This window comes from Boleophthalmus pectinirostris, unplaced genomic scaffold, assembly GCF_026225935.1.
Source record: "Boleophthalmus pectinirostris isolate CB_2022bp ecotype Guang Dong unplaced genomic scaffold, ASM2622593v1 HiC_scaffold_12, whole genome shotgun sequence".
In the NCBI taxonomy this organism is placed as follows: Eukaryota; Metazoa; Chordata; class Actinopteri; order Gobiiformes; family Gobiidae; genus Boleophthalmus; species Boleophthalmus pectinirostris.
In genome coordinates, this window is record NW_026571018.1 from 26,041,723 (window position 1) to 26,055,377 (window position 13,655).

Here is a 13,655-nt window from a genome sequence, read left to right on the forward strand (position 1 = left end):
CAAGGGCCAGTTTTAATAATTGTCAGGTCAGGGCCAAGCTGGGCTGTTTTATACAGACAGAGAGCGAACTGCCATCTGCGTGCTCTGCTGCACTGGATGCAGTCTCCATGGCAACATGGTGCTCCCGCAGCAAAATCCTGCAAAGAGTTTGGTCCCCACCCCCATCATACGCACAGTGACGCTCACGCACAAGGAGGACAGGGCTGTGAACGATAGCATATCTCTGAACAGCTCGGTCTCCCCAAATGCCCTTTTCGGTTCCAGCATCACCAGCTGTCAGTCTCCAGCATTATTCTTTCAAATCTTAAGATCACCTCATCAATATTAATGTATCCTCGTTACATGTATTTGTTTGCAGATGTCACTAGGGTTGCATCATCTATCATTTAAGAATGGATATAACAATATCCTGCAATATTTTGGAGAGGCCAACAAGAGTGGATATGCTGCTTTTTTCCCTTTTCATTTAATTTTCTTTTTCTTTTTTTTTTTTTCTTTTTTTGTCATTACTGTCATTACTGTGCAGGGGTCTATAGTTCCCTCCATGTTTTCAGCTGATGCAACAAAACTATACTTTTAAACAAAAGAGCTTGTTATTTGAAAAATTGTTTTAACCCGTGATATTATTATATTGTATTTTGGTTGCATATTGTTACATCCCTGCATTCAGTTATCATTTCCTGTTGCAACATCTCACCTGTTTTGATAGAATATCCTTCCTATAGCACACTATTTCTATCAGTTATTTATCATACTAAAAAGCAAGTAATATAAATCTTTAACAATGCTTATACGTCTCGGTTGTATTACAGGTGTTGACATAGATCAAGACAAGATAAAATACACACAGTCAAGGCAGGAATTACACACAAAAAGCTGTCTCTTTGTTGCCATCTCTGCTCTCTCTCTCCCCATTGGTCGAAGCAGCCCCCTCCCATTTTCACTGCAGCCACTGAGCTTGTACTCCCTGTGTCTCTCACCTCTCTCTCCTCTCCTCCAGTCCCTCGCTTTACCCCCTATGAACACACACATACACACAGACCACACCATAAACACTGATCTGTCCGGGTCTCTCTGCTTGAGGTGTATTCTTTTAGCTTTTTAGCAATGACACGTTTTACCAATGGATTTTACTGTCTCGGAAGCAGGACCCTCTGAAACTGGTCTGTTCTGTTGTGACTCCTGGTGAGAATCAATTGTGAGTAAATCTTTTGAATGACACCCTATGTATTTTAAGCTATACCAGCCTTCAATGCAAACTGCCTTTCTGCCTGTGGACTACCAATCTATATGCATTTCCATAGAGTGAGCCATAGTATGGAGTGTTACCTGAAATCCTGTTAGTGTCTGTGTATGTGCTTCACCTGCTAATGTCATTCAGACTTGCCTGTGTTTGATTATAGATGAGTGGAAAGATAGGACACTGTTGTTACCTCTGCTGGGGGGAGCTGTATTTTTGGTGTTTTGATGGGATTTGGTGATAGGTAGCAGGAGGGGGGTACACACCAAAATGCTTGCTTGCCCAGATGGGAGTACACCTGACACAGTAAGGATAACAAGGTAATCCTGTTTTTCTATGTATATTAGCAAAAGTATATAGACTTGGGATCAAGTTGACAACACTTTACCAAGAAAAATGGATTTTACTACTGCTAGTGTGTGACATTTGTTAATTAATTTCTACTTTTTATGTGCAAAAAAAAGTCTAATGAAATTGTCTTCTTGCAATTAAAGGTACACAGTGTAACTTTTTGGCTGGGGGTCCGTCACCTGCTTGTTTCTATGGAAATGTCATCGCTCTGCCTGCAATGTTCCACAGTGATGTTAAACTCTACCTTACATTTACTCAATTACAGGTGTTTTTATACCCTAAAAATGCCAGAAGCAGGAATTCTGACTGTGAGCGGGGTCGCCTCTCCACAGATCTGACCTTTAATTTGGTCTGATTTGGTCTCCATGATGATGTAAAGGTTCAATTCCATACTGTGAAACATTCCAGACAAAGCAATTGAGAAAAGCATTTGATGGACCCTCTACCAGAAGAAGTTACACCTTGCATCTTTAAGTTTATCTTCTCATCTGTGTTATTTTGTTCACTGTTTCACCACAAGCTTAAGACAACAGTGTAAATGTAGTTACAAGTGAAGCATATAGTGACATAGTAATTGAGCTCTTGACATAAGTGTGAGAGTTGGACTTGTGATCCCGGGGCAGCCCTGATCTCTGAGGGGGAAAGAGGCCTGGAATGTCCCTCTGGTATGACAGGAATGAGCCAGGGGCAGTCAGGACAGTACCAATGTAAACACAGCAGTCAAACCATGTTTAAAATACACTGCACTGGATGATCAAGTGAACAGTTGCTATGGGAATTCGGCTTGACCTGTCATTTAATGTCACTTCTTGTAGAGTTATTATGTCCCTTTGCCCAACTGTGGATTGTTCTGTAGATAATATATTACAGACTCAAAGGTTAGTTATTATAAAACGTAAAAATGGTTTTATTGCAATAATGTCTGATTAAAATAGAAAATTTCTAAGGTAAAGTCAAATATGATCACTGTGCATAGAGCTGGTAGATCATATTTTAATTTCTTAAAGAAAGTCTGTTACTTTGCTGGACCAAGACTTACCCCATTGTATCATAAAACTACTTCTACATTGTAAATGTCCAAAGACTAACTGTAGAGGTCCAAGCCAGTTAGCCCTTCATACTAGCCCAAATCCCAATTAGAGACTCTATATAATATATATTTTAAAGGTATGTCAAATAAATGTTCAAATCACTGCCTTATATGGGGCCTTATATATGGGCTCTAAAAATCAAAAGTAAATGAGAAAAGTGCTACATTACAGCAATCATAATTGTTGAAACAGTTTAAATGCATCTTTGTGACTGTGAACTGAAATGTCTTTTCCTTCGTCCCACGTTGTGTAGACTTGATCAGATGATTGTGTTGCCATGGGTAACAGAAGTCTTTCAGCAGTATTTTAACCAGGGCTACAATGCTGGTTATATTGAAGTAGCCTAATTATTTAAAAATTAATTTAACCTACATCTACTCTTTAAATGATACATCAAAACACATTTCTGAATCTCTAGGTGACCCCTTGCTTGTTTTATCTTCACTGTAGACCACTTTGTATTCCCATGGGAGTGTGTGTTTGGGTTTAATGCTGGGGCCAGGAGATGCAGCCCTGTCATGGTGGATATATTTAGAGCGATCCCTTTAGGGGGCTCAGTAATAAGTCACACCATATTGTGCATTTCCTGGGAATTTCGAATGACATCAGCAGCTTATAAAGCTAATAAAAGCAGCACAATAATGCTTTCAATATTGCCTCTCTGCCATCTGAGGTGTTTTATTTGGCAGTATTTCTATGTAATCAAATTCGAGTGAAATAAGTACTGGGTTAGTTGAGCAACAAAAATATTAAGTTAAAACTGCAGATAAGGAAAGCAATTCATTCACACCTTCACTTTCCAAGTGCACAGATGAGTTCTGACACAATTTAATTATTATTTAATTATGCACTGGTTTGTGTCTTTAGTTGACCACACTTAAAATGTTTTTTTCCCTGTAAAATCACAAAAGTATAGCTGTTTGCTTGATTTAAATCAACACATACATATATGGACATAAATGTGTAGAAGGTAAGCATTGTGTGCACTGAAAACAGGGAAAATGAAAAGAAATCATTTCAGAGTGCTACACATATCTGTCTGTCATGATCCTGTGTAAGATCCCTTTGTAATTAAAGGAAGTATTCTGTTTTGTTGAAAATTACATCATACATCAGTTGAGTTTGACATTTTATTCTGGTGACAGTACTAGTCAGCGGTAAGTCCTGGATCTGCCTCATGTCTGTGTTATTTCCGTGGGACTGCACAGGTGGACATGTTTGCACGTGTACATAGATGACTGTTCCTTTGAGCCTGATGGAGGGCTGCTTGTCCTCATTTGTCAAGAGGTTTTCTGCTCCACTGTGCGCCTCAGCTTGGCTCACTTAACGCACAGTTTGGGTCACAGACTCGTTTTAGCCTCCGCATGTCACAGCACAGTGGACAGGACGAGGAGGGACCCTCACTTCGTTTTGTTATGTCTTCATTGTACCTGAGGACTTAATATGGTGGATGTGTATTATACAACTTTCTCCACTCGTCCAAGCTTATGAGGTTATGGTTGCTAGCATATTTTAATTTTCTCATTAGCCTTAGGTACACCTGTGGGCAATGGCTTAGGGGTTACTCTACCAATTATAATGGACTTATTAACAATAACTTTAGACTTTGTTACTCTCTGGTATCTCACCGTCCCTTCATTTAATTTTAAATATGTAATCGTGGCAGGACTAGAGTCATAACGTTCTGCAATTAAACTGAAACTGCCATTTGAGTTGGCACAATTTGCCCAACCTGCAGTTATTGAGGCAATAGAATGTCCTTTGCAAATAAGAAAATAGTATATCTTTTTATAGAAAAAGCTTGTAGCTTGCTCTGAAATGCATCGGGTTCTTGTTTTAGTTTCTCAGTTCTTATTTCTTTTGTCTAATCTTTATGCTCCTAGAGTTGTTTCTGAACAGAACTGTACTTTTTAAACTGATTTTTTTTTTCTAAAATCATGCAGCCCTACCTCACATGATCAGTGGATATTTTCTACTACTACTACTGTGAAGAATTTGTTGTTTAGTAAAAGTACACTTCAACAACATTACATTTGAGTATATCTTTCCCATTGTGAGACAAGCCAGTGCTTTGAGAGAGTTCTTCTTCACTCTACAGTTAAGTTCTATTTCTTAATAAATTCTAAAACTTCCCTCACATTAGACTTTTTAACTGGACATTCATTCTGAAGGTGTTTGTAGTCACATTCTTGTCTAATAATACTCAAAGACTGACAGCTGAATAAATCAAAGACAAATCCCCTGACCTTTAACCATAACGAACAAATGATGGAAAATCTAATCCCTGTGAGTAAATGGATTTTGTGGCTGTAACAGTGTGTATCGCACACGTGTGATTTCTTAACAGGGTTGACCATGCTGCAGGCTGATAACAGCAGAGTACACAAACAGACAGGCTCCCACACTCAGGCCTGGGAGGTGACCTTTTAACACTGAGGATGCATGGGGAAAACAAAACCTATCGGGCAGTGTTATGTAATAAATACGCATCTTATTTTGTGCATGACATTATTGCTACTTTAAGAAATAGAAAGAAAACAGATATTAAGTTTAATTTTGAGATAGTTCTGGTAGTAGCCATTCTATTTTAAACTAATAAGTTGCACATAACAATTTACATGTATATGAGGCCAGGTCAGAAACCCAATTTACCATAACTGTCAAGAGGTAGATGATTTGACCTGTGTTTTTGTTTTTTAATTACAGGACCTCTTCACATGAAATAAAATCTCAGCACAAAGTTTATAGCTTTCTCTGGCATCATAAAACCAAATATGTCCCTAGATGTTTTAAGTCCAGCTGAAATTATGACATCATCTAATTCTAAAATGTGAACTCAACCTATTCAGTTACTCATTTTTAGACATTAAATGGTCCTCCCTTTCTTAAACGTCCTATAGTACACACAGTTAACTCTTGTGAGGTTTTAGCAATGTTATAATGTTGTTACCTCATGAAAAGCATAGGTGGAGTTGTGTTTTGTTTCTTTCACATGTTTGAGTATCTATTATTAGTCTGTCTACATCCCCAAAGCTCAAAATCCTCTGTTCCACCTTGTGATGTCATGTAGTGGTAGTTCTCAAGTTAACAGTTGCCTTTTACCTTTTACTTAATTGAGATTGACAATGAAATTATCCAAATGAGTCTACTGAAAGTCTATGGAGTATAAAAACACAGTGGAACATTTCATGGAGAAGAATTCAGCCAAGACTTGTGTGTTAAACATGTGTGAATGCAATAACACACAACTCCAGTTATGTTTTCGATGAGGAAACAACAATATAAGATAGATCAGAAAACATTCTAACATAAATCAGAAAAGAATCCATATTTAGAGTAGAACCTGTTGCAATTTTGAAGGCTGCATACACACGATTATCACTTTATGCTAACAGAGTGTATGTTGAGCTCAGGGCATCTATTCCCACAGTTATTTAAAGAGACACATTATTTCAGAATCAGCTCTTCTGGCCTGTGGCACATGCTGCTCTCACACTGGAGTCCTGGGCTCTGCTGGGACTTAGGCTGGAAAACCATGTGTGTCAAACATATTCTGCTTCACTGCTTTTAATCCCATTGTGGCTCTGTGTGTGTTATTATAATAAGGCCAGTATCAATGACAGGAAATAGAGAGTTCATTTGCAAAAACAGAAAACAGGGAAGTCTTGTAATTTATACTAATTTTGTGCAAGGAAAATCTTGTCTTGGCTTGACCTCTCACCACTCAATTTTTATTTCACATATGTTACAAGTATCCAGTTAAAAAATAAGAAATCACTTTTGTGAAGTCTTTGACATGGAGATGGACTTAATTTACACCTTTTACCTCCAGTGTCAGTCACAAAAGAGTGAATCCAAGCATTATTTGGTTTCCTTTGGTAAGTTCAGCTGGATAAAGTTGAGGAATATCATGTAGAACCCTGGTGTATTTTTTTTAGTGGTCAACATTTTAAGGTTGTTTGCTCTGTTCATTTTCCAGTGTACTCATGGCCATAAATTTCAGTGGTCATAATTAGTCAGTCACAAAGTCTGCAATTATTTCGATAATGGGATTTTTGTAGCCTATTTGTTTAGCAGTTGACTTTTTGCTCCAAGATATGTTTAAAATGTGCATGGTGAATTGAATTTTCACATAAAAATCTGATTGTGATATATATCCTAAAATGCCATTCTTTTCTTCCATCACTGCTCAGCCCTAATTCTCAGTTTCCAAACAAATGTAACACTGTGGTAATCCATGCAGTGCCTTCTCACCCTTCCTAGTGTGTGTATGTGTGTATCTGTGTATGGCCTGTTGAAGGATCCATTTCTTCAGGTTGAGTGCATTGGAGCTGCTGCTGTTGTTGTCACTGCTCATTCCACAGCACAGGGAATAAAGGCCCCACTCTGTGGCGATCTGTGCTTTATTTCAGACATGTCATAAATCTGCTCCACACTAGAGATGGGAACATTAGAGCAGGCTTTTATTACTGTGGGTTTGTCAAAGACAAAACAAACATATTACAGTGCTGTTTACAAATCTCTGCATAAACATGAGATTATCACTACGCAAAAATGCTTATGCAGAATAGTAGTTATGGTTATTAGTGGATAGAATTGCTTATGCATGATAACGTGGCTTTGTACATAGAATGTAAAAGTGCATTTTCGAATGTGCCATTGCCTTTCAATAGGCTCAGAGCAGTAGTAGCTGGATAAGTAATAGTAGTGATGTTCTGAATTTATTAACTTGTAATCTGTAGTAGTAGTAGTAGTAGTAGTAGTATTTTCCATATACCACCTGCCTGATCTTGTCTGATCTCAGGAGCAAACCGGAGTCTGACCTGATTAGTTTGGGACAGGAGACCGCTGAGGCGGCCGTGGGTGTATTGAAAACTGTTGTTGTGTTCTTGGGCCAGACAGTTCATCGACTTTGCCTTCTGTGTCCGTGTGTACACAGTATTTGAAGTTGTTTGTGAAACTGAATTCAGGTGGGACGTATATCATGAATGTTAATTAACCTGTACTGTCCCAACAAAATAAATATTCACATTAATGACATTAATTTGCACTATTGGTATATCATGTATCAGTAATACTTTCCTCTTGTAGAAAAGAAGTAGTAGTGGATCCTGCCGAGCTGGTGGCAGTTATTAAGCATTGATTTGAAGTGCTTTTCTTATTCTAAAAGTGGGTACGTTTATGTTATTGGTTAATATAGTGGCTTTAAAGCAAATTTGTACCTTTTTATTAACGATAACTGCAGCCAATTTGACATGTAATTTGTGTCAGTAAAAAGTAGCTTTGGTCTGATTATGACTTCATGTATCAGTTAAACTAAAGCTACTACTGTTTGACAACTCATTTTTATAATTAAACATTGAAAGTTGTAATTAGTGGTTTAAATGCTGTAAATGGTATTGAAAAGTGCCTCTCACACCTGTGTCGCCGCGGGGTGAGTGACGACAGCTGCAGAGGGGAGCTGTGTCAGACCTGAGAGCAGAGCCCATCCATCAGGCCCTTATTTCAGTCTGAGCTCAGTCTGTTTGCTCTCACCTGACAAGCACACACGCCTCTGATCCCAAACCACATATTTACCCTGCACATGCAAAATACGCCTGCACTATTCATCACGCATCTATCACTGCAGTATTGGTTTGGCAACAAGGTTCAATCGCAATGCTCTAAATATGAAAGTGTTGGAGTCATGGGAAAACTACCCCACAGACCACAACATTAAAGTAAAAGCCATTCCCTCAAACTAGGACATAACATCGTTAAAATACATAACGTTTTAACAGCCTTTTACTGCAAAAAACATATAGCTAACATAGGGCTGGGCTCTGCAATATGGCAAAAAAAACAAAACAAACAAAACAAAAAAACTGATTTTCATCATTTGAATGGATTATGGTTTTCCATTGTTTTCTTATTTCTTATTCAAAACAAACAATTATGCATTTAAATAGACTTGATTTTTGGACACCATATTTTTTAAGGTGCACTGTCCTTTAAGCTTGTCTCCCTCATGATAGATTTAATACAGTGGAACATTCTCGACAAAGCAATAACATTTCCATGGAGAAATGTTATGCAGTGCACATTTTAACAATAAATGCTTGTCACTCCAATGCCAATAAACACACACACAAAAATCTCCGAAGTCTACATGCTTTATCGATAGAGGACTGGCTGATAGACTTGCTGATTAAAAACTAAGGCTGGGTGTCATTAAGAAGTTGCCGATACGATATACACCTCGATACATAGGCCATGATACATATCTCGATACAGTGCACCTCCAATTTGATTCGATACATTTCAATAAAAAATAAAGGCTTAACATTGGCTGTTATTGTAAAAGTCTTTGTTAAACCACTTGTGCAAAGTTAATATGAAACACGCTCATTTTAATCATCAAAACAGTGAAAATGTCAAATGTGTCGCATAAACAAGTTTCCTTACACTAAACAAGCAACAAAACTGTAGTGCTGTAAGAAAATAACTTAGTAAAATACCACCCAAAAATACTCTTGATATATCGATACAGCTGCTCACGATATCAATACTGTATCATCACATTAAACAATACGATATATCGATATTTTGATATTTTTGCACACCCTATTAAAAACCCTAGCATATCATTCACAGTTCAAATCAACTTTCAACATCCACTGCACCAAAATAAACGCATGCCTTTGAGGTGTTACTACATCTTTAAATAAAAATGCGCTACCTCTACTGATTCTAATGAGTTTTTCCATGCAAGACTTAATTACAGTTTTGCAGAGCTTTAATCGCCCTCCTCCTCTGAGTTCCTGTTGGTCACCCATATCTCACTGCTCTTTTCCACTATACAGCACAGTGCACGTGCCCGTGTCTGATGTGAGAGCAACCAGAGCCGTAGGTCTATATATAGAAGTGTATATGACGGGGGCTTAAGATGGGACACTCAAGAACAGGGGTCTAACAAGCCAACAGCGAGAATCACCAGTGTTGATATGATATGATTTTTAGTCTTGTATCCACATATACAGCATAACAACATTGAAGAATATAGTAATGTTTGTTCATATGTACTGGTAAATGTGTACCATGAGCATGCATGAAGAAGCAGGGAGAGGGCATGACTCAGCCTCACTCAGCTGATGGTCTGTGTGTGCGAGGGGGGAGTTACAGCATCGTACCGAGATTGAAATGGTGTGTGCTGTGGGGTGAGTTTGTGAAAATAAAATGAATACATGTTTTATTGCCCATTTTACTGTTTACTCTTTGAATTATTGGAAACAAGACTGCTGTTTTTATAGGCTACCATTTTTTCTCGGTTAAGTGTTAATTGTTTTGACATTGGAGACAGATAATTGGATAATTGACAAATGGCAGATGAAAAGATATAGAACTCAACACTGACTGCCTGCTCTGGTTCCTGAAGTAAATTTTCCATTTATTTTTCCCAGAGACTTTTCTAAAAATGTAAATATTAAGAGTTCAAAGGAGTTGCAGAATCTAATCAGCAGTGTGATATCTAATAACCATAATGCAATTGTTTTATGTCCAAAAAGCAAATTTAAAACACAAGATTCAGCAAAATGCTTTCATAATTTAGTGGTTTATAATATTTCAGAGACAGAATTTTAATACAATTATAGGTCTTGTGGTCATTAGTTACCACATAGCTGATTAGCCCTGAACTTTCAAACTCTTTTTTTTTTTTTTTTTTTTAGGAAAGTCTATGAGAAAAATGAATGAGAAATTTAGTTCTGAAGCAGTGAGTGGGCAGTCACTGTTGAGCTCCGTAGCCTAGCTATATAATGCACTGCATTTTATTGACTAATACTATACAAACAAACATGACTTAATGCTCTTAAAATAAATTGTTATGGTGTTATTATTGGCTTAGTGGCATTCCCTGCTTGTCTCTATGAATATTGATAAGTTAAATGCCATATTGTGGAACATTTTAGGCAAAGTAATAACATCTCTATGCACAGAAGCAGGTAATGGGCTCTCCACACAGAGCACCTTCAAATCCTTGGTAAAAATCATTGTGCACAGTTGTATTTCATCATGTTGAGAAAGAACCCAGAAGAAACCTGAAACAGACATGTAAGAGGGGCACCAGGTGCAGCTCCAAACACCATTACTGACACAGCAGAACAGCTCTATTAGTTTTTCACTCACCCAGACCTTTGTGTGTAGATATTAAACCTTACACAACTTACTCATTTAGAAAACAGACAGGAGTTTGTGGTATGTAGATGCATTGAAATTCTGCTCTTCTTCACATGTGGATTTTCTTGTTAGATTTCCTTCAGGGGAGTGTCACTGTCATTAAATCTTCACTGTGCAGAGGCAGAGCAATGTTCAGTATACCTGTGTGACTGTGCAAAAAGGAAACTGCATATGCTTTGCTCTGTGTCATAGATAAATGTGTCAAACTAACTAATAAATCTCAATTACTTATAGGTAATTTGAGGGTGAAGTCTGTCTAAATAACAGGGCTCCAAGATAAATCACAATAAAAATAGCATTAAAAAACATCCTGTTATTTTGTAAAATCTGCAAACCTTGTAGTCTCGGCCTCTGACAAAACGTGATTATTTTGGCCATGTTAAAAATGTGAACCTTTAACAGAATCTTATAATTTTTTAAATGTTAAAGGTCCTATGTTACGCAATTGACTCTTGTGAGGTTTAAGGTGTGTTAGAATGTTGTTACCTCATCAAAAAATACTTTGAGTTGTGTTCTGTTTCGTTTACACAGTTAGTCTGTCTACATCTCCAAAGCCTAAAATGCTCTGTTCTACCTTGTGATGTCATGAAGCAGTAGATTTTAAGTTACCAGCTAAATTTTAACTTTTGTTCAATTGAGATGGGCAATTCCAGAGTTGAAATCATTGAAGGTGAAGGTGAAGGTGTATGGAGTTTAAAAAAGACAGTGGAGCACTTCCTGATGACATAACAAGGTGGAGCAGACTGTAGAACTCTTCCTATATTTGCAGAGTTTGTGTGTCAAATGTGTGAAATGAAAGGAAACACAACTCCAGGTATGTTTTTGATGATTGTAACATAGATAAGAGCATAGTATATAGGACCTTTAAACAAATCAAAGTTGCAATGCTTTTCAGAAAAATCCATTTTTAGCGAACGGTATATCTTCATACATTAACTGAATGAAGTACTGTTTTGTATGGTGTATCCCCTAAGGTGTGTTACTGTATGAATGAGTAAAAACCTGTATAATCTGACTAACTTCTATATGACCTTCATGTTTCATACAGTTTCAATACTGTTATTCATAGACAATTGATATATGGACTCCTTGTCAGGCCTTAACACTCCTCCACAGACCTCTTAAGTGCTCAAATAGGATAGACAGTCTTTTGAAATTCCCCATACATTACACGGCTCCCTAACTTTAGACTTGGCAGGACATAGGGGCCTGGCACTGACCCACATGGATTCCTGCTTCCTCCTTTCTTGCATCCTCTCATTTGTTTCGTTTGTCCTTGTCCTTTGTCTTTGCCATCTCTTCATCCATATTATGTATAAACAGCGCACAACAGTCATTAAACAGCATTGATTTCCGCTGTACTTACTGATATGGTCTCTTTTTAAAACATCAGTATTTTTATAGCAGTTAATTTCCGGTCGGTCTCCTGCCTACATGATGTTCTGTATGAGTCACGGTGCCCTGGTTTGTTCATTTTTAGCTTGTCTAATAACCAACTTTGATTGAATTGTTGTTTCAGCACAAGCTGTGGCCAGAATGTCAATAATACAAATACTGGAAGTAGGTCGGTCATGATAACAAATTTTGAATAATAACCCTTAAAGCTGCACTATGTAACTTTTGGTTGGCCCATCAGCTTCTTGTTTCTATGGATATGTCATTTCTCTGCCTGAAATGTTCCAAAGTATGACATTAAACAGTTGTAACTTACATTTATTAAATTACAGGTGCTTTTATAGCTCAAAAATACATAGAAAAGCAGGCATTCTGACTGTGAGCAGGGTCGTCTCTCCAGAGATCTGATATTGACCTCTAAGTTGATCTGGTTTGGTCTCCATGAGTACTTTTGGGGTTTTCAGTTTGTATCTACAGTGTAATGAGTCAGAGAAGTCATTCATTCAACCCTCTACAACTCAAATTTCATCATAGTACAAAAAATAACTAGAAGAGTACCACAATAAATACTGAACCTCAAATAGTATTGTTCCCTCTAACATATTCTGAACTTGATATAGTATTTATCGTGACATGCCTAGCTAGAAGTATTATTGTAAATCATGTCCCAAAGATAATTAATAGTTGTCAGTGTCATTTCTATATCTGTTTAGCATTAAAATCCTTCATTAAAATCCAAGCAGCTTGACCCAAGTCATTAGAATGTGTGTTTTTCATCCTCTTATGTAATCTCTTCTGTTATGCCTGGTGCACTAGTTTGGCCTGTTATGGGATTTTGGTTAAAGGTGCTGGTGGGTGGGAGGCAGAGCTGGAAACAACATGTGCACTCACTCAATCCCCTCAGATTAAGACCACAAGGGATGTTATGGTCAAAGTATTGTCACCTCTAGCTCCGGATTAAAGTCAATTTATTAGGACAGGCATTTAAATGAATAGACCGTTATGAATTATGCATGAGGCTTTTTTATTTAATATGCAGTACATCAAGAGAGGTTAGAAATTAAATGTCTTGGGTGAGCGTTTATGAGTGCAATTGTAGTGTACAATGGGGGGTGGTATAGGTCGTGGCAAATTGTATTACGGGGAAATGTACCTCAAGAATTTTGATGATTTTACTTAATTGTGATTAGATTAGATTAGATCAGATCATTATTTATGACATTAGTGACTTTTCTTTCTCTGTTCTATATTATACCATGAGGAAGACTAGCTTTGTGCCAGTCCAAACTGATGATGAGCTGCCTTGCATTTTTTTAAAATTTATAAATAAATAAATAAATCTTTTAATGTTTCTCAAATTATAA